Below are 19,091 nucleotides of genomic sequence, written 5' to 3'. Positions count from 1 at the left end.
GCGTGGTAAACCAGCCCCAGCCGTTCCCACGGTCCAGGAGGAAGCAGACCCGGTGGGGGATGCTCTGGTACCTGCAGGGGAACAGGTAGCAGAACTGGGAGACTTGCCTGAGCTGACCCATTGGCTGCAAGAAGGGGGTCCCTCCAGGGAGGAGTTCTTCAAGGCGCAGAAAGAGTGCCCCTCTCTTATTGGTATGCGGCAACAGGCTGCAGACCAGGCAGCAGGTGGAGAGTCCAAACACCATCTCATTTACTGGGAAGATGGGTTGTTGTATAGTGAGCCTAAGGTCATTGAGCCCGGTGAAGCCCGTGTGCTGGTGGTACGCGAGCGCTTCAGGGCCTTCTTACTGGGCCTGGCTCATGACGTGCCTCTCGCAGGACATCTGGGGCAAGACAAGACCTTTCAACGGCTTGTCACCCACTTTTACTGGCCCCAGATGAAGAAGCACGTGAGAACTTTTTGTAGGACTTGTCAGACTTGCCAGGCCAGTGGCAAGAGTGGAGGAAGGTGCAAGGCACCCCTCCAACCCTTTCCTGTGGTCAGCACCCCTTTTGAGCCGGTGGGCATAGACATTGTGGGGCCTCTGGAACCCAAGACAGCCCTAGGCAACAGGTTCATCCTGGTCTTGGTAGACCATGCCACCCGGTACCCGGAAGCTGTCCCTCTCCGGACAATCACAGCCCCTGTGGTGGGACGTGCATTGATGGGGATCATCTCCCGTGTGGGATTCCCCAGAGAGCTGGTATCCGACAAGGGGACCAACTTCATCTCTAAGTACATGAAGTCTTTGTGGGAGGAGTGTGGCGTGACTTATAAGTTCACCACTCCTTACCACCCTCAAGGGAATGGTCTGGTTGAGAGATTCAACCAGACCCTCAAAGGCATGATAATGGGCCTCACAGAGCCCATGAGGCGGAAGTGCGATGTCTTCCTACCCTGCCTGTTGTTTGCCTACAGAGAGGTGCCCCAGAAGTCTTTAGGGTTCAGTCCCTTTGAGCTTCTGTACGGTCACCCTGTGAGAGGACCTCTGAGTCTGGTGAAGGAGGGTTGGGAGAAATCCCATGGTAAGACCCCTCAGGATGTGTTCAGCTATATGCTGTCCTTCCGCAACCAGACTCAACGCTTCAGGAAACTCGCTCAGGCGAACCTAGAAGCCAGCCAGGAAGAAATGAAAAGATGGTATGACCAGAATGCCACTCTGGTCGAATTTCAACCTGGGCAGAAGGTGTGGGTGATGGCGCCAGTGGAGCCTTGTGCGATGTAACCTACCTGGTTAACTTTCAGTCTCCCAGGAACCCTTTGAGGGTCCTGCATGTGAACCGCCTCAAACCACACTTTGAGAGGTCAGATGTCACAATGCTCCTTGCTACAGATGATGGGATGGAGGAGAAAAGTGATCCTCTTCCTGACCTCCTGGCAGCCAAGGAACAAGATGGGTCAGTGGATGGAGTGGTTCTCTCGCCCACCCTGACCCCAGAGCAGCAGAGAGACTGTCGCCATGTGTTGGGTCAGTTTGCATCCCTGTTTTCCCTGACCCCAGGAGTCACCAATTGGTGCATCCATGATGTGGACACTGGCGATAGCCCCCCTGTGAAACAAAAATTTTGTACCGCTTTGGCCGCCATAAGTGTGGCAGGGTATGCTCAGACGTGAGTCCCTTGCTCACTTTGCCACTGTATTCAAGCAAGCCGGGCTGAAGACAGCTGGAATGCCAGAAACCGGTCCTCGGAAGCTTGTTTCTGGTCCAGGGAAGGCATGGCTTGGCAGTTCGGGCTGGACAGTTCCCATGAGGCACAGGGTCAGACTGATTTGCATATAGCCATGTCTGAACTGGGGTGGCAGAGTGGGCTAAAGAACTGTGATGGATCAAACCCAGATCTTTTGACTGGGTGAGAGTGTTTGATTGGTTCAGATGCTCCGTCCATCACCACCCCCTTTTGTACCGCTTTGGCCGCCATAAGTGTGGCAGGGTATGCTCAGACGTGAGTCCCTTGCTCACTTTGCCACTGGATTCAAGCAAGCCGGGCTGAAGACGGCTGGAATGCCAGAAACCGGTCCTCCGAAGCTTGTTTCCGGTACAGGGAAGGCATGGCTTGGCAGTTCGGGCTGGACTGTTCCCATGAGGCAGAGGGTCAGACTGATTTGCATATAGCCATGTCTGAACTGGGGTGGCAGAGTGGGCTAAAGAACTGTGATGGATCAAACCCAGATCTTTTGACTGGGTATGAGTGTTTGATTGGTTCAGATGCTCCGTCCATCACCACCCCCTTTTGTACCGCTTTGGCCGCCATAAGTGTGGCAGGGTATGCTCAGACGTGAGTCCCTTGCTCACTTTGCCACTGAATTCAAGCAAGCTGGGCTGAAGACGGCTGGAATGCCAGAAACCGGTCCTTGGAAGCTTGTTTCCGGTCCAGGGAAGGCATGGCTTGGCAGTTCGGGCTGGACTGTTCCCATTAGGCACAGGGTCAGACTGATTTGCATATAGCCATGTTTGAACTGGGGTGGCAGAGAGGGCTAAAGAACTGTGATGGATCAAACCCAGATCTTTTGACTGGGTGTGAGTGTTTGATTGGTTCAGATGCTCCGTCCATCACCACTCCCTTTTGTACCACATATGTGATGTTGGCTGGCGATTCTAATGCCAAGATTGTCTCAATCTATCTGAAATATACCTGAAGCACACCCTTGTTTAATTTGCTCAATCCTTTTCAATCCATTTATCATGTTTGGCGTGCATGCACTCGTGTATGCTCCATCCCGGTAGCACATTACTGAAATCATCAAAAAGTTGTGACTCACGCCTTGCGAGTCAAAAAGAGTTGCACAGCCTTGTGAACAATTCGTGCACTATTCTCCTACACTTATAGAAGAAACAGTCCCTACCATAAAGACTGGATTAGTACTGTGGGACTTACTGTCAGTGAAACTGAAGCATCCTAGATTCATTTCACCGAGCTGCCAGCTGCTTCTTAGGTACAGCACATTGAAAATCGAGAAGAAACCTCCACCAAAGCAGAACTGCGCAGTGCAGAGGCTAACATTGGAACAGTTGTGCTTCACTTGCGTTTGTATTTTCTTGCCTCAAGCTCCCATACTCCTCTTCCATCGAAGCAAAATCTAACATGGCTATCACGACACAATGTTCACCCTGGATAGGTCTGGTCATGCTGCCTAAGTCTATTACATGACTACAATTTCTGAAGCACCTCAAGGCACATCCTGGTGGTCGGCCACACTGAGCCCTGAATCCACAGTCTGGTGTTAGATGGTGTGGGCCATTATGACTAGGCCTGTGTTAGACTATGCTTACTTCTCATGATGAGACTGGTAATACTTCAAATAGTACATACCTTCGTCTATAGGCCTGATGTAACTCATGGCTGCAGTAGCACCACATTTTCAGAAATGAAAGGCCCTCAGATTTACTACAGACCTTCAGAGTTCCAGAGGGCTCATCTGGAATTAATACTCACAAGTACATTGTGTGAAGAGGTTTTTCACTTTGATTCCTTCCACTGAATTCCCAGCAACCCTATGAACACAAATCCTGGAGCTATCTACCTACCGATGGAACTGTTTAGGCATTCCAGCTAGAAAATTAACTGCAAACAAAAAAGAATTGCACTAAATTAACATTTATTTACAGTTGGTAATGCTGTTTTTGGTTCATACTCCATCTATCTGCAGATCGCTCAACTACTGAAGTTAGCACAGGTGCCAGATGGAATCCAAACTTATGCCCCCCCCTCGAAAAAACATGGTAGACTCTGCTTTGTTAATACTAAGAGTTTAATGCCTGGCAGGCACAGGAGTCAAATGTATTTAGTTGCTAACATATAAGCTAAGTCAAGCCTGTCACTTAGATGTTACCCCCTACCGCTATTAGGTATTCTATTTAACCCGCCCCATGGTAAGTTGTTGATGATGATTTATCACTTCACTACATCAGTTAGGGACTTATAGTGTCCCACAGTTGATCTGCAGATACCTTCATCATTATCAAGAATGTATTTATGATCACACCAATCTCATAGGTTCTGGAGTAACATGCTATCTGCTGTCTGTAAGGCACTTCAACACCTCATCAAGGGTTCTAAGCACTATATAAGTGCTGATACAATACAATGTCTGTGACGTTTGTCGACCTCATTTTAAATAGGATCCAGTTTCCCTCTTTTTGTGCTACAAATACAATATATTTCATACTTTGTTACTTTGCTTAAAACTACACACACAGAAAGGTATGGAGTAACACGTGAGTAAATGGGTAGAATTTCTCAATTAGAGACCACAGTAGGAAAATTGTGCAGTCTCTTGTCCTCTGATTGGTCTCTCCCATGCTGTTTAATCGCTGAATTCCCCTGAAAAGCAAGAGGAATGTGAAGACAAGGTACCTGTTTAACCATTTAGCTTGGCTGTTAAGAGTAAAAGAGGAGGGGGCTTCCTTAGAATTGGTAAAGTGTTTGGGAGACCCCATTTGCGGTATGAAGTAGCCTTTTCACCTCGAAATAACCCCATCTTCTGCCCCAGCTGGCTACCAACCTGCTGAACCAATGGCCACTTCTTTATCCAGTCCTGGAATTCGCAGGCGATGACGTACCCCAGGGAGTTGCCCATCCCCTTGCCGTCGTTGCAGGCTGCCAGTAGGTCCAAGAGATCAGACAATGGCTCGGCCAGGCCAGTGAAACCTTCCCTGGCTCGTTCCTGGAGCTAGACAGATACAAAGGACATTATCATGTCAAATAGGGGAAATTGTACATCTCTGCAAAGGCTCCCCCAAACCTCCTACCACACGAAAAATACACAAAAGCAGTGCAATCACTCGGGAGGTGTTACTATTGTTATTTGGTTAGTGTTCGCGCCATGGGTGACTTCTGCTGTCACTCTGGATCCATTCCCATTGGTAGCCTGGCTACTCTGCCTCCAGCGATGGCAGGGAGCATGTAACAAGTGCCCACAGGGATATTTCCATAAAGGCAGGCCCCCCGGGGCAGGCTGAACAAAGAGGCGGCACAGGCTGCAGATAGGAGACTCACGCTGCCTTAGCGAGTGCTTGCGTACTTCCAGAGAAGCCAGTTTACATACGTCAAAAGAAAAGGCAAATTCAAAGACTGAGATACTTACCGTTTACCTGCAGCTGGGAGACTTGTTTTGTGGTCAGAAACTCTGACGTAAAGAATGTTTTATTTTCAACAGAGTTCTAAGTTGTAGTAACTTTTAGTAATGAAGGTGCCAGTCGTGCAGGCACTGGAGAGTAATGCGGGAAAGGTGGGCGTTAAATATGAAAAAGCTTGTGCAGGTTTGGTTGCTCTAGACCATGGGTACTCACAAACTTTCTCTCAGGGGCCAAATTTACAGTGTAGTTTGTGGCCGAGGGCCGAACCGGTGGGGGCGTGGTCAGTGAGAGAGGGGGCGGGGCTAGAGAAAAAAAAAACCTGTGACCATGAGGTTGAACACAGGCCCCTGCAGCGGATGTCTTCATCCACTGAGCCACCAGACCCAGCATACACACATCTCTCTCTCTCTCCCTCCCTCCCTTCCTCCCTCCCTCTCTCTCTCTTTCTCTCCCTCCCTCTCTTTCTCTACCTCCCTCTCTCTCTCTCCGTCCCTCTCTCGTCTCCCTCCATCTCTAGTTTCCCTCACTCCCTCCCTCTCTAGTTTCCCTCACTCCCTCCCTCCCTGACTCCCTCCCTCCCTGACTCCCTCCCTCCCCTGACTCTCTCCCTCCCCTGACTCTCTCCCTCCCCTGACTCTCTCCCTCCCCTGACTCTCTCCCTCCCCTGACTCTCTCCCTCCCCTGACTCTCTCCCTCCCCTGACTCTCTCCCTCCCCTGACTCTCTCCCTCCCCTGACTCTCTCCCTCCCCTGCCTCTCTCCCTCCCCTGCCTCTCTCCCTCCCCTGCCTCTCTCCCTCCCCTGCCTCTCTCCCTCCCCTGCCTCTCTCCCTCCCCTGCCTCTCTCCCTCCCCTGCCTCTCTCCCTCCCCTGACTCTCTCCCTCCCCTGACTCTCTCCCTCCCTCGCCCTTGCCCTCCCCTGACTCTCTCCCTCCCTCGCCCTCTCCTGACTCTCTCCCTCCCTCGCCCTCTCCTGACTCTCTCCCTCCCTCGCCCTCTCCTGACTCTCTCCCTCCCTCGCCCTCTCCTGACTCTCTCCCTCCCTCGCCCTCTCCTGACTCTCTCCCTCCCTCGCCCCCCCTAACTCTCTCACTCCCTCCCTCTCCCCTGACTCTCTCACTCTCACTCCCTCTCCCCTGACTCTCTCACTCTCACTCCCTCTCCCCTGACTCTCACTCCCTCGCCCTCTCCTGACTCTCTCCCTCTCTCTCCATCACCGTCTCCCTATCTCTGTCTAGGCGAGGTGTAATAATTCTATTAGAAATATCACGAAAAGCAAGAGCTATTTGCTGCACACATCGAACCACCTTCTCCAGCCTTCCCAAAATCTGCAGCACATTATTAATTACACCCGAACGTAGAGGGTGCACGAGAGCTGGCTGGACCGCTGCAGCAGAGATCAGGTGTAATCCGGAGGGTAGAGATTCCAAATAAGGCTGGGCCGATTCAGATTTTCATCCCTTAAGTGTCGATAAAATAAATGCTACTCGGGGAGCAAGAGCTGCGCAGAGTGATCTCCAAGTTCATGCTCGGCTCGGTTCAATCAGTCACGGGGTTTGTCCTGGTCACTGTAAGTGTCCAACAATTCCCCCTCCACCTCCCTGTGTGGCAGCCCGGGATGAGACAGCTAGCCTGGCGCTTCACAGCCGCTTCACAGGTCTTAAAAGACCATTAAATTGTTAATGAGGCTTTGTTCTGTTTCACCTCTTCTGAGGCCCCTGCAGCTCCACTCTTTGGCTGGAATCTCCCGGCCCCCATAGAGCAGAGCCTCTCTGAGGCCAGGCTGCATCAACCGGCGGTATTTACTGACACTCTGGAAAACATTTCTTATTTAAACTGGTACATGTCTGCAAGGTCCGCGGGCCGCCAAGGAAGGCTTGCCGGGCCGTACTATGTGTACCCCTGCTCTAGACAAAAATCACCTGACAGATCTCGGTGCAGAGAGGATTTAGTCAAACTTTTCTGCAAAAACAAATGATTTCTCGAGTGAGGGAGGAAAAGGTTATAGAAAGCGGCGGTGGACCGGAGGAATCTGAGTAGGCAATGCTGGCTGACAATAAACGGGTGCAATAGTTATGCAGAACACCAGAGTCAACAAGCAACAAAAAGACGCGCGGCCGTGAGACGTGCTCTGTGGTGAGGCGGAGCAGCATTGAAGCCAAGACGTAGAGAGAAGAGGTGGAGCAAGGCACGCGCGCTTGTGCGCGTAACTGCATGCTCTATGCCTCTGAGTAGGCAATGCTGGCTGACAATAAACGGGTGTGCAATAGTTATACAGTACACCAGAGTCAACAAGCAACAAAAAGACGCGTGGCCGCGAGACACGCTCTGTGTTGGGGGAGGGGGAGGAGCAGCGTTGGAGCCAAGATGGAGAGACGGAGCGAGGCACGCTTGTGCGCGTAACCGCACGCTCTATGCCTCACAAATAGCTGTGGTCGGCTTTTTGAAGTCCACTAACTAAAGTCTCGCCAGTGCAGCGCATGCTCAGGCGAGACCTAAAAACATGAAAATCATTGACTGTCCAGCCTAGGTCCTCCTTGCAATGTATGAGTTCCGTCTGCTGCCCTATGCAATGCAAGGAGCACAGTTGAGGGACTTGTGAGCTCTCCAAGCAATTCCCAGGCGAGAGCATGCAAAAAGAATATCACAGCCTTACGGGTAAAGTAAAATTATATTTTCCATCAGAGATCACGCGCCTCTTCATTTCTTTGGTCTTTTTTTGATACATTCCTCTCCAACATACATCTACGACTTATTATCCTTCTCTCATTTGTCATCATTATGCAATGGTTCTCCATCATTGTTTCTATGCTTCTCGGGCCTGGGTTTGCATCCTCTTCTGGTCTCCAAAGCCAAGAGACACCTTGCTTTACATCATACAAAAAAAGCACACTACATGCGCAACTTCTTAATCCACCAATGCACATCCACATTTGCCCATATTGTATTCAACACCTTGGACACAAACTACCACCACGGCACCACAAAGCATCGTGTGTATCTCCAAGAATGCATTTAGCAGTAAGGAACACTTAAAGATCCTTAATGTTGTGAATGAGGCACAATTCGGGGCAGTATTCACCTCACAATGCATTGCTTTACCACTATAACTCTTTGGAACAGACTGCAAATTTTGAAAGCGCTTTCGTTGTGCATAAAAAAGATCTTGCACCCGCATAAAAAGGGGGGTTGAAGAACTGTAGAAAATAAAATAGAGGACACTGGGGTCTCCTGTGTCTTTCTAGGATGCATTGGTCAGAGTGTGGTCTTGTTCCATTAACAAAGTAGTAAATCTTTTGCAACTCTTTAAAAAAAAAAAAAATAAATAAAAAAAAAGTCACATTCTGGGGTCTGCTCCAGCTTCCTTTTATATAATGAATGATTCACAATGTTTGGCTTGCTCCAGTCCTTCAGTAAGATACGTGGGCCACAATGAGGAAATTCTGCTTTCTCAAAGATAGACCAAGGACAAACCGCCTTTCTCCAGAACCCTAGATGAAGCGGAGAGGATATAATAAAGAGGGCCATCCTGCTTCACCTCTTTGTAATGGGTCTAATATATTGCTTTTTGAAGCTCCGCGCGTTCTTTGTGTCCTGCATGTTTTGTTCTTTGTGTACTGCATGTTTTGTTCATGGAATCTTGTCAACTACATTTCCATCATGCAAAATATACTGGCGGAGATCTGATATCCTAGTGCAGAGCGTTTTTCGACAGGTAAAGGACAGAGGTAATTAAAGGCTTACATTTAGAAAGGCAGTAAGCTAGCAGGGAGTGTGAAACAGAAACCATGACCTGTGTAATCACCCATGAACCCCGAATGGGAAATTCGAAGGCAAGAGCATATGCAAAGGGTTTGGTGGAAAAAGTTAGAGTGCATTGAAATAATGTCCTATATTAGCTCTGTAGGGCTGGACCCATTGCTAGCAAGAGACGTGAGCTGAAAGAGAATAGGCTAGCAATAATGCTTAGAAAAGGACCCGTTTCCATACACGTACAGGAGAAGTAGACTTTATAAGTAGTTTTTTAGTCCTCTGGGCAAGTTCATTGTTTTTTTTATTTTATAATTTTTAAAATTGTGTTTGCCTTAGTTCCACACCCCTGCTCCTGGTTTAGAGCTTTGGTACACGCCAATGATTGAAGTGCTTATCTATACAAACTATTGCTATACTATTGCTATACTCCATTTATTTGCCTTTGCAGCTTGAACTTTGAAGGTTTTTCATTAAAAGACAATTAAGATCAAGCATTTGTCTAGTGCCTTCAAAATAGGTATTTATTAATTGGCTGTATTTGGGTTATTATTCAGGGTACATTCTAAACATGCATTGGCAATGCCAGTGAGTCTACTTGCACACTTTAGTGCTCTAAAACCAGACCTACTGTCTTTGTCATTGCTTATTTCTTCAAGTTGTGGACATAAGCCATGGCTGTCCTTCAATTCATGTTTGCCCTCGTTCACCCGTGACTTATCCATGCGCCTATACAGCCACTTCTTTATCCATGTAGCCATCACTCATCCATTCAATAACTGACTCACAATTATCCACTCAGCCCCACAAACTCTCACATTAATGAAGAAGCACTTTGACATATAAAAACTGCCAGACCTGTTAGCTTTACCAGTGTTTGTTTTTTAAGTTTTCAGAGTCTGGGTAATACATCTGGAGAAGGGAGAGTGGAACTGAATTCAATTGAAATTATTTAAAATACGTGGATCATTAACATATATATAATTACAGATTGGTATGAATAAGGGTGTAGGCTCTAAGGGGCATCTGAAAAACTGTAGCTTCACTAGTTGTCTAGCAGATGGCACTCCTAACACTAGGGTGAAAAACATCCCATTTATTCATAGCATCCCATCTAAGATTTTGTTATATTTGGGTCCAATACTTGTACACTATATTTAACACACTTAAAAAAAAAATGCTTTACTATGTAATATTTTAAACTTGCATTTAAAATAGTAGATTGTTGATGGTTAATAAAGGAGTGTAACTTTTTTTGGTCATTTGACTCTTTAAATAAAGAAAGGCCTTTTTGTTTTGCTTTCTTTTTACTTGTCTGCTAATTTGGGCTTGGCATGTGTGTATGGTTACATGACTCCATTATAGAGTAAGCTTTGTTTTTCACTGCTCTTATGTAATTGCAGGGGACAGCTGGGTTTTAAATAGCGTGTCCACAAAAGTGGATGGCTATGAGACGCATCCATAATGTGTTGAACAACCTTTTCGCTTGTTTCATAGATTTTTCAACAGCCTTCGATTTAGTGAATAGAGGGCATTTGTACCTGATAATACAACTCCACAGCAACAAATGGGTTAGAGTGAAGGTGTCAGATGGTCGTGGTATTTCACCAGAAATTCCCACCCTCGATGGCTTAAAACAAGGATGCATCTTAGCCCCACTTCTCTTTAACCTGTATATATCAGAGTTAGCAGATGTACTCCTCTACAGCCTAGACGATGCTCTGTAGCTAGAGGAAACAAAAGTCCCTTTTTAAGCTTACACTGATGATTTGATCATCCTGGCGACAACCCAGATTGTATGCAGAAAAATTCCTAGGCAGTCTTAATAGTAGACAGCAAGTTATTAGACCCAATTATTACTAGGAACAGGCAAGCAATAAAAAAATATATAATCATAAGTAAAAAACGAACATGTTTTTAATATACATGATAAAAATCATATAAAGAACTAGCAAAGTTCAAAATATATGACAGTACATTAATAAAAATATATGCAGTAGTTACATATAATGACACAGTATACAATTTTATAAAACAATTAAAAGGACACCACAGTTGATTGTTATAAGGTGCCCACAAACACAATGGAGGAAAAACTCGACGCGCGTTTCGGCGAGAACGCCTTCTTCAGGAGCCACAAATAACAATCAGCAATTACATATAAAGAAGAAAGTTTGTAAAATGTAATTATTTAGTGGCTTGCATTTATAAATTCATTCTACTAGATAAACAGATTATATATGTACAAAGTGCAAAATTACATAACAAGTTGCCACCGACCTAACATAAAGGGTCCAGTATCCATACTTTGTGTCTAATTTGTCATACGATAGACATATTTCATAAAACAGATTGTATAGTACTCAACAGTCCAAAGTAAGTTGTTCACTCTAAATCTATCTCTATTTATAACCTAATCAAAACCGTTTGACAACCCAGATTGGCCTTCAAAGGCAACTCAACCCAATTCAAGCATATAATCTAGAAAACAACCTTTTTTTAAACATCCGGAAACCAAAGTAATGTCTTTTGGCCGAAATAGTTCAGTGTTTGTGTGGCAGATACCATTAAAATAGAGGAGGTCGGGGAATACTGGAATTTAGGATTTGGTTTAGACAAAAATCTTTCTTGGATTTTTCATGTGTAGAACTGGAGAAAATGAGTAATGCTAGTATCTGTGAAGCTCTAAAAGATTTTCCACTCTTTATCTGTCTATCAATCAATAGCTTGTAAAGCAAGGCTACTCACCCATGAGGGTCTCAAGGCAGTTGGAGTGGGCAGGGAGTGGTGGCGGCTGCTGCTCCCTCTGGGAGTAGGGTCATTCGAAGAGCAAGGTCTTGAGGTCCTTCTTGAATTGAATCAGCGATGTGGATTGCCTGAGGTGGAGGGGCAGGGTATTCCAGATCTTGGTGGTGAGGCAGGAGAATGAACTTCCACCAGTTCTGGTCTTGTGAATTCTGGGGACGGATGCTTGGGCGAGTTAGGGAGAGCGGAGTTGTCTGGCGGGTACGTGGAATGCGAGGCGTTGCTTTAGGTATGCTGGTCCTTCGTCATGGAGAGCTTTGCAAGCGTGTGTCAGCAGCTTTGAAGGTGATTATTTTGTTGACTGGGAGTCAGTGGAGTTGTCAGAGGTGTTGCTTGTTATGGCTGCCCCCTTTGTGGGGAGGGGGTTTGTTAGGTCCTCGATTGGATTTTATAAAGGAAAAGGAAAAGGTTATCACTGTACTTTTATACGGGCCTTAATTGGGACTAGTTAATTTGTGCAAATCCTGGATCGCATGTTCATGAATTGTATTAGAACATTATTTTGCTAAGGCAGTCAACCCCTTAACCCCTTCCGTGCCGGGCATATTCCCCCGCTGTGCTTGGGGGGAGTGGGGGCACGCACAGCGCCCCCATGCTCATGACCAGGTCAGCTCTCATGAGGCACAGTGCTCGTCATGTCCACACCCGTTTGTGTGGAACGCTCACGCAGCAGGGGAATTAGCCCAGCATGCGAGCGTTCCAACGGTCATGACGAGCTCAGCTCGTCATGAGCACACGAGCACCGTGGCTCATGACGAGCTGACCTCGTAATGAGCATGCAAGGTGTTAACCCGCATAAGGCTAGAACTAGGTTTGATGCAGCTATTTGCTATGGTTGATAGAAATCTCATCACATACTTCTTGGAGGTGAAAGAAGCAGGAACCAGCATTTTAAGATCACTTATCGGCAAAGCACTTACCACATGCTGGTAAGGAGCATTCCCTTCAGAAAAGCAATTTGAAGGCCTGCTGGAAGAATACAGCTCCCCTCGATGGTAGCAATAGCATCTATGTCTAGAGCAGTGTGCAAACTAGTTGTTAAAAAGGTAGTGAAAAGCCTAATCCTGAGTAGGAACATTGACACAGCCTCCAGATATAAGCATATTAGATACACTATAGAAACCCTATCTAGATTTAGGCAACCCTATTTTAGTCTGCGGCCCCAGGAGAAGATCACGTTCATGCATTTTATGTTTTATTATCTCCCTTTTATGGTTTTTGACGGTGTGTGGAATTAAAGGGCTGTATTGACAAGTTGTGTAGGATGTGTAATCTGCCGAAAAGTCCATTGAACACATAATTGTGCCAATATCCAGCCCTACCTGACGAGCGGACAAAATACTTAAAACCAATGGTTAATGCAAAGGGCATAAAAACAATATCATAGGGGGTGATATTTTGCTTCAAAGGTGGTTCTGTTAAAGCAGTGGGTAACCGCGTAAAATTCTTGAGAAAGACCATTGCTCTGGGAGGAAAAGATGTAACTGCATTTATTTTAATAAGCGATTTTTAACATGCTTATTCATTAATATTTTGTGATGTTTATATTGACCTGTTTAAGATCCTAGGACCCTACAAGGCCAGTTTTTGGAAACATTGAAATTTTCTAGCCAAAGGTAATGAGGGGAGAATGAGGCCAGCAAGCCCATTGCATATGTCAAAATTTGTACTGCCCCTGGCATTCAGCCATATCCAACTTGGGTAAGTAACTCGCACCACAGTTTCCTGCTAACAAGGCTAAGGTTGAACAATGTCCATTTCCTAGTGACTCATCCTAAGGAGGGTACCTATGGTAGCTATATTGCTAACCTACCTGTATGTCCACACACAATGCACATTGCACTGCCAGCTTTTTTGTAACTTTTACTCATCTTTACGAAAGTTGTATATTTTCACCTTTTTTAAAACAGGCCAGTATCAGATATTGTAGGGCGGTGCTAGCAGTCTTTGTCAACGGCGAGGTCTTGCTTCTTATCTTCATCTTTTAGACAGTGCTCTATATTGCAGAGAACATCAATTATATTGTGATTTAAGAACTCTTTTTATGCATTTTAAACATACTTTTGTAATGCTTTTATGTTTTTTTTAATGCGTTTCATATTACGTCTTTTCTATTGTCATATGATGATAGATTGGCTGAAGTATGCATCCGTTTAATATTGTTCTGGCCAAGAAATCCTGGAAGACTTTGCGCTTCAACCAAACACCATTATTACTCTAAATAGTTGTCGGTATACCTTCTTGCAAGAACACATCATCGAGGAATTTTAATCACAGTATTCGAATCAAACCTATCGAGGACACAAACTTCCAGCCACTTGGTAAATAAGTCAAGCAACACCACAACATACCTTGGGCTAGGATTGGGTCAGATTTAAACCCTTCTTCCCATTTTATCATTGAAATACTCACACTCCAGACTTCAATTAGAGCCACCATATACCCTTCACTCAACTTTCCTGTATCCATAGTTTATAACTAAAAAGGGGATCTTCTTAGAATATCTGCAACTCCATTCTTAAACCCAGAAAGGTATTCTACATTATAATTGAAATCTAGCAGTTGTAATGAGAACCAGGCTACTCACGGCATTGAATTCTCCATACCAACAGTAGTAGGTATATTTGTGTAAGGGGCTTATGGTCGGTATGAATAAGTTTCCTTGGTCTCACCACCCAAGTACTGATGGGCCCTTCTCTGCTACGTACAGTTTGCCTTCTGCTTTTCTTCCCTTAAACTCAAACATGAAGTTGCAAAAGCCCACCATAGGTATGGATTCACCTGTAAAACTTGCTGGATGTACATCAGAGGGTTAAAGGAGATATCCTAAAATATTTTGAAACTTATCGTTCCATACAGAGTGGTTAACTGTTGTGTATGAGGATCCAGAGTGAGCAACAACTTCTATTTCAATGCCACCTAAAATAATATTGCAAGACGTTTTTTTTTCTTTTTCCCTCCATCCAACCCAATCACAACATAGTCAATAAATAGGACACATTGTACGTCCTAATGTTCTAAAGAATCCGAGTTCAAAACACATTTAACTGAAGTTGACGGGTTTTTCTTGTGACAGACCCTTGAGAAATGGCCCACTATTTCACAATTTGAGCACTGTTGCTTCTTCGCAGGACACTTCTTGTCAAACGTCAAATGATCCTTACGCCCACATCTGTAATACACTTTACCATTTTTCTTCCCTTTGTTGACATGTTTGATGAACGGATTACTTTAGTAATCGGGTTATCGGAACCCTTCTACTTGACTATTAAGGTTTCTCCGTAGACTTCATGGATTTCACAACATAGACCGAATCTTTGTTCTCCCCTTTAACTAAGGCTGCTCTATCACATCGCTTAGAAAGTTCTGCCTTTTTAGGTCTCCTGGCGTTGAACCGCGCGGTCTCGCCAGAGACCTATTGTGAGTGACTCTGCTTCCCAGGAGAGGGGACAGGAGCTGGCCACGCGCAGGGAATGGAGCGGGCCACGCGCACGCGGACGTGCTCTCTGTGGCCAGTTCCTGTCTCCTCTCCTGGAAAGCTGCCACACAACCACACCTCCCCCTGCATGCATGCGCAGAAACAGAGACACACACACACACACGAGCGCACCTACACGCACGCACACACATACAGACCCCCCGCCCGCCCCCGCCGCTGCGCGCACACACACAGAAGCGCACCCTCCCTCCCCCCTCCAACTAAGCCCCACTTATCGGCTTTTTTGAGTTCTGCAGACTCCGCGGGGCTCTCCCTCGGGCATGGGAGCCCCGCGTCACTAGCACTGCTTCTCTGGCCATCCGTGGGTGCGTGCGCGGGCTTCCGGAGTGCGAACTACAAACGTCTACGCTATGACGTCATTTTGTAGTTCTATGCCAAACTCGTTGTGGTCTAGTGTGTTGCCTGTTGCCACCTCCGAAACACTTTCAATAACCTCTCTCAAGGGTGGGAATTCCCTCCGCCGGCCTCTTAGTTGTCACTACCGCAAACCGCTGATGGTTGTGTTTCCTTTACTTGGATGTTTGACAGGTCCGCCGTGTGCAACATTCTGCTTCTGAAGCCGAGGGAGTTTGCTTTGTTAGTCCTTTCCAAGCACGAGAACGCTTGTGGTGTTTCTAGTGCGTGTGAGTTTGGAATACGAACACATTGTAATAAATGGCAGATGGAAAGTGCAGAACGTAATATGGCCCCTTTAACGACAGAGGCTTCCTAAAGGGAGAATTGCGTGCATCGTGTGTTTTTTTTCTATTCTCCATTCGCTGCCTTCGTTTGGTTGCGCTCTAGGTTTGGCTTGTTCCAGCTTGCAACTGTGTGATTGTATCCATCTCCGTTTTCAGTTGTGGCGTTAGTCTGAAATGTGCAAATTGCAGGAGTCACTTATAGTTTCTATAAGGTCTTATGTTTCACCCTGATACCTATTTGCCATTCACTGTGTATCCATTGCATTCTCCTAGTCCTTGTCTTTCTCCCTCTTGCGCGTGTGAATGCACACACGTGCACATCCGCTGTGACTGCATCATACATTCCGTTCTTTTCCTGATTTTATCTCTCGTCTGGCTTATCACCCGCATACTCCCTCTGCTTTGTGAATTATGAGCCAGCCATCTCTAAACTTTGCATTCCATCCGTTGCAAACATCATGTGCTCCCTCGTGACATCACATGCTGAATGCCCTCTGTTTAAGCACCGAGGTGCAAGGAATTCAAGAGGTTACTGTTGAAAGCAGTGCTATAACTTACTGTCTGTGACATGCCAATGATTCAGCTGGGTCCCAACCCATGTTGTCATGCCTTTGGTCTCCAACTGGATGTGGCATTCATTTTTTTTAGGTCTCCTGGCGTTGAACCGCGCAAAAGCGCGGTCTCGCCAGAGTGAGTGACTCTGCTTCCCAGGAGAGGGGACAGGAGCTGGCCACACGCAGGGAATGGAGCGGGCCACGCGCACGCGAACACGCTCGCTGTGGCCAGCTCCTGTCTCCTCTCCTGGAAAGCTGCCACACAGCCACACCTCCCCCTGCACGCATGCGCAGAAACAGAGACACACACACACACACACACACGAGCGCACCTACACGCACGCACACACTTACAGACCTGCCGCTGCACACACACACACACAGAAGCGCACCCTCCCTCCCTCCCCCCTGCCCCCTCCAACTAAGCCCCACTTACCGGCTTTGTTGAGTTCTGCAGACTCCGCGGGGCTCTCCCTCGGGCATGGGAGCCCCGCGTCACCAGCACTGCTTCTCTGGCTATCCGTGGGCGCGTGCACTGGCTTCCGGAGTGCGAACTACAAACGTCTACGCTATGACGTCATTTTGTAGTTCATCACACGGCAGGACATTACGGCGCATCTGGGGAGCATTCGGATTTTAAATGGTGATGCTGCAGCACTTCTCACATCCCTAGTCCCAGGGCCAGAGCAGTTGGCAGCTTCCTATGGGACCAGCTGTTCCCTGGAGTGAGCGGCTAATGGATCCTTAAATAGAAAATAATATGTGTATGATTTTAAAAGTACATCCCGGGACTACAACAAGACAGTGTATGCATTACTGCTAAATTACAAGAATCAGCACGAGATCGATAGACAGTCCTCGGCACCATCACTGGACCAAGAGCGATCTCTTCTGCAGACGCTGTTCATCATTTCTTGACAGACACGAACTTCCAGTCAGGGCGAGGAGGTGCCCCTTTAATTCGTGCGGCGGAGGCGCCCTGCTCGGCTCGTCTCTTGGCAGCACAGACATGGGCGGGGAGGGAGGGTCGGGTCGGTGACTCTGAGCTCCCACTTTCCTGCACAGTTGGCAGGCGAACAAGAACGCATCGAGGCGGAGCAGCCCGTTCCAGTGTGCAGAGGCAGGCGGAGAGGGAAACGCTGCTTCGCCCCGGGATCCAGCAAAGCCCTTCGGCGACTCCTCAGAGACGGCCTTACGACCACCACCAACCCAGTCAAAATGTTCCTCGTGAAACAGGCACTCGGGGGAATATCAAAAGGTGGCAAGGCAGGTGGCATCATGAACGTAATTGGAGGGTTGATACCCCGCCAGGGTGGCAGCAGTGGTGGAGGTGGTGGCGGCAGCAGTGCTGGTGGGAGCCGTGGAGGTGGGGGAGGTGGAGGTGGTGGAGGGGGTTTTGGTGGTGCCGGTGGCATTCTCGGAGGAATTATTAACATCATCAGTGAAGCAGCAGCAAGCTAAAACCCTGAGCCCCCACCTCCTCCCCGCAGCAATTTTACCAATGTGGAAGCCAATGAAAGCCCAGAAGTCCGCCAATTCCGCCGCCTTTTCCTGCAGCTGGCCGGGGAGGACATGGAGGTTTGCCCAACGGAGCTGATGAACATCCTGAACAAGGTGGTTACTCGACACCAAGACCTGAGGACCGAAGGCTTTAGCCTGGACTCATGCCGTAGCATGGTGGCTGTCATGGACAGTGATGGCACGGGGAAGCTGGGCTTTGACCAGTTCAAGTACCTATGGAACAACATCAAGAAGTGGCAGTGCGTGTTCAAAAGTTTCGACCGCAATCAGGAAGGCTTCATCAGGATTTCCGAAATACCAGCAGCCCTGCAGGCTGCTGGGTTTCAGCTCAATGAGCAGCTGCAACAAATGCTGGTAATTTAGCAATGGCAAAAGCTCAAACTTAATTACTGGGAGACCTATTGCATTGCAAATGCTTGTTTATATTGACAATGGCTTCTTTCAATGAGGCTTCACTATTAACCCATAAAAGTTCCTGGACTTGTGAATTATAGTGTGCATGACTATCTGATTCCTAATATGATCATCATGCAAATTTCCAAATTTACAAAGTATCTCCAACTTTTTTTTAAGTCTGCAGGAAAATCATCACTAGATTAATTTCTGACTTCCTTAGTGGTGTTGGTGGCGTTGAGAGAAACTGAATCCTTTCACTGATATGCATATGGAAGGTGTGAAATAATTATCTTAGTCCTCTAGAGCATTGAAAAACACATCTGCGTCACCATCTGCTCTATAACTTTTTTATCCATTTGTTCATACATCCTCAAACCTTTAGGGCCAAGAGTATGTAAGCAAGTTTTCCTCTTCCTTTTAGCCAAAAACTCCTGATCGTTGTCTTCTTCCATAGTAGAACTGTAATTCAAAAAGGAGGCCTTCCACTGAGGCCATTTCATTAAGGGCTCCCCAGGAGCAGTCAGAAAAGATTGTGGAGGTGGTAATGTAAAGGATTGAACACATCGTAAAGTTTGATTCACAGTCACAGATAATTACAGAGGTGGGAAACCCAGAGAGTCAAGAAAAATACTGAAGCAAGGGAGGAAACAAACTCTCACCATGTACATATAAGAATTTACAAGAATTCTTTCACTGTAAACACACCCCAATCACTCTGCAGCAAACCAAGAAATACTGTGAGCGCAGTAATGTTAGTGCACTACCAGTAGA

At 46.9% G+C, this 19,091-nt stretch overlaps 1 protein-coding gene, 1 long non-coding RNA gene and 1 pseudogene across 3 annotated transcripts in view; 2 read left to right on the top strand and 1 right to left on the bottom strand.

The window, feature by feature from the left end:
- The window catches only part of PCBD2 (pterin-4 alpha-carbinolamine dehydratase 2), a 530,788-nt gene that overhangs the window by 22,778 nt on the left and 488,919 nt on the right, over positions 1-19,091 (top strand). The window lies entirely within an intron of this gene.
- Positions 1-19,091, bottom strand: part of LOC144769225 (uncharacterized) — a 341,045-nt gene that overhangs the window by 239,540 nt on the left and 82,414 nt on the right. For both annotated transcript variants that reach the window (XR_013598681.1, XR_013598680.1), the window contains exons 2-3: positions 13,567-13,666; positions 4,543-4,710 (exon numbers count right to left, since the gene is read on the bottom strand). This is a non-coding gene — a long non-coding RNA (uncharacterized LOC144769225). The remainder of the gene's footprint in view (positions 1-4,542; positions 4,711-13,566; positions 13,667-19,091) is intronic.
- LOC144767110 (calpain small subunit 1-like) lies at positions 17,622-18,287 on the top strand (annotated as a pseudogene).

This window comes from Lissotriton helveticus, chromosome 7, assembly GCF_964261635.1.
Source record: "Lissotriton helveticus chromosome 7, aLisHel1.1, whole genome shotgun sequence".
Classification (NCBI taxonomy): Eukaryota; Metazoa; Chordata; class Amphibia; order Caudata; family Salamandridae; genus Lissotriton; species Lissotriton helveticus.
The sequence above is the reverse complement of the archived record's forward strand: the minus strand, read 5'-3'. Positions and strand labels throughout refer to the sequence as shown.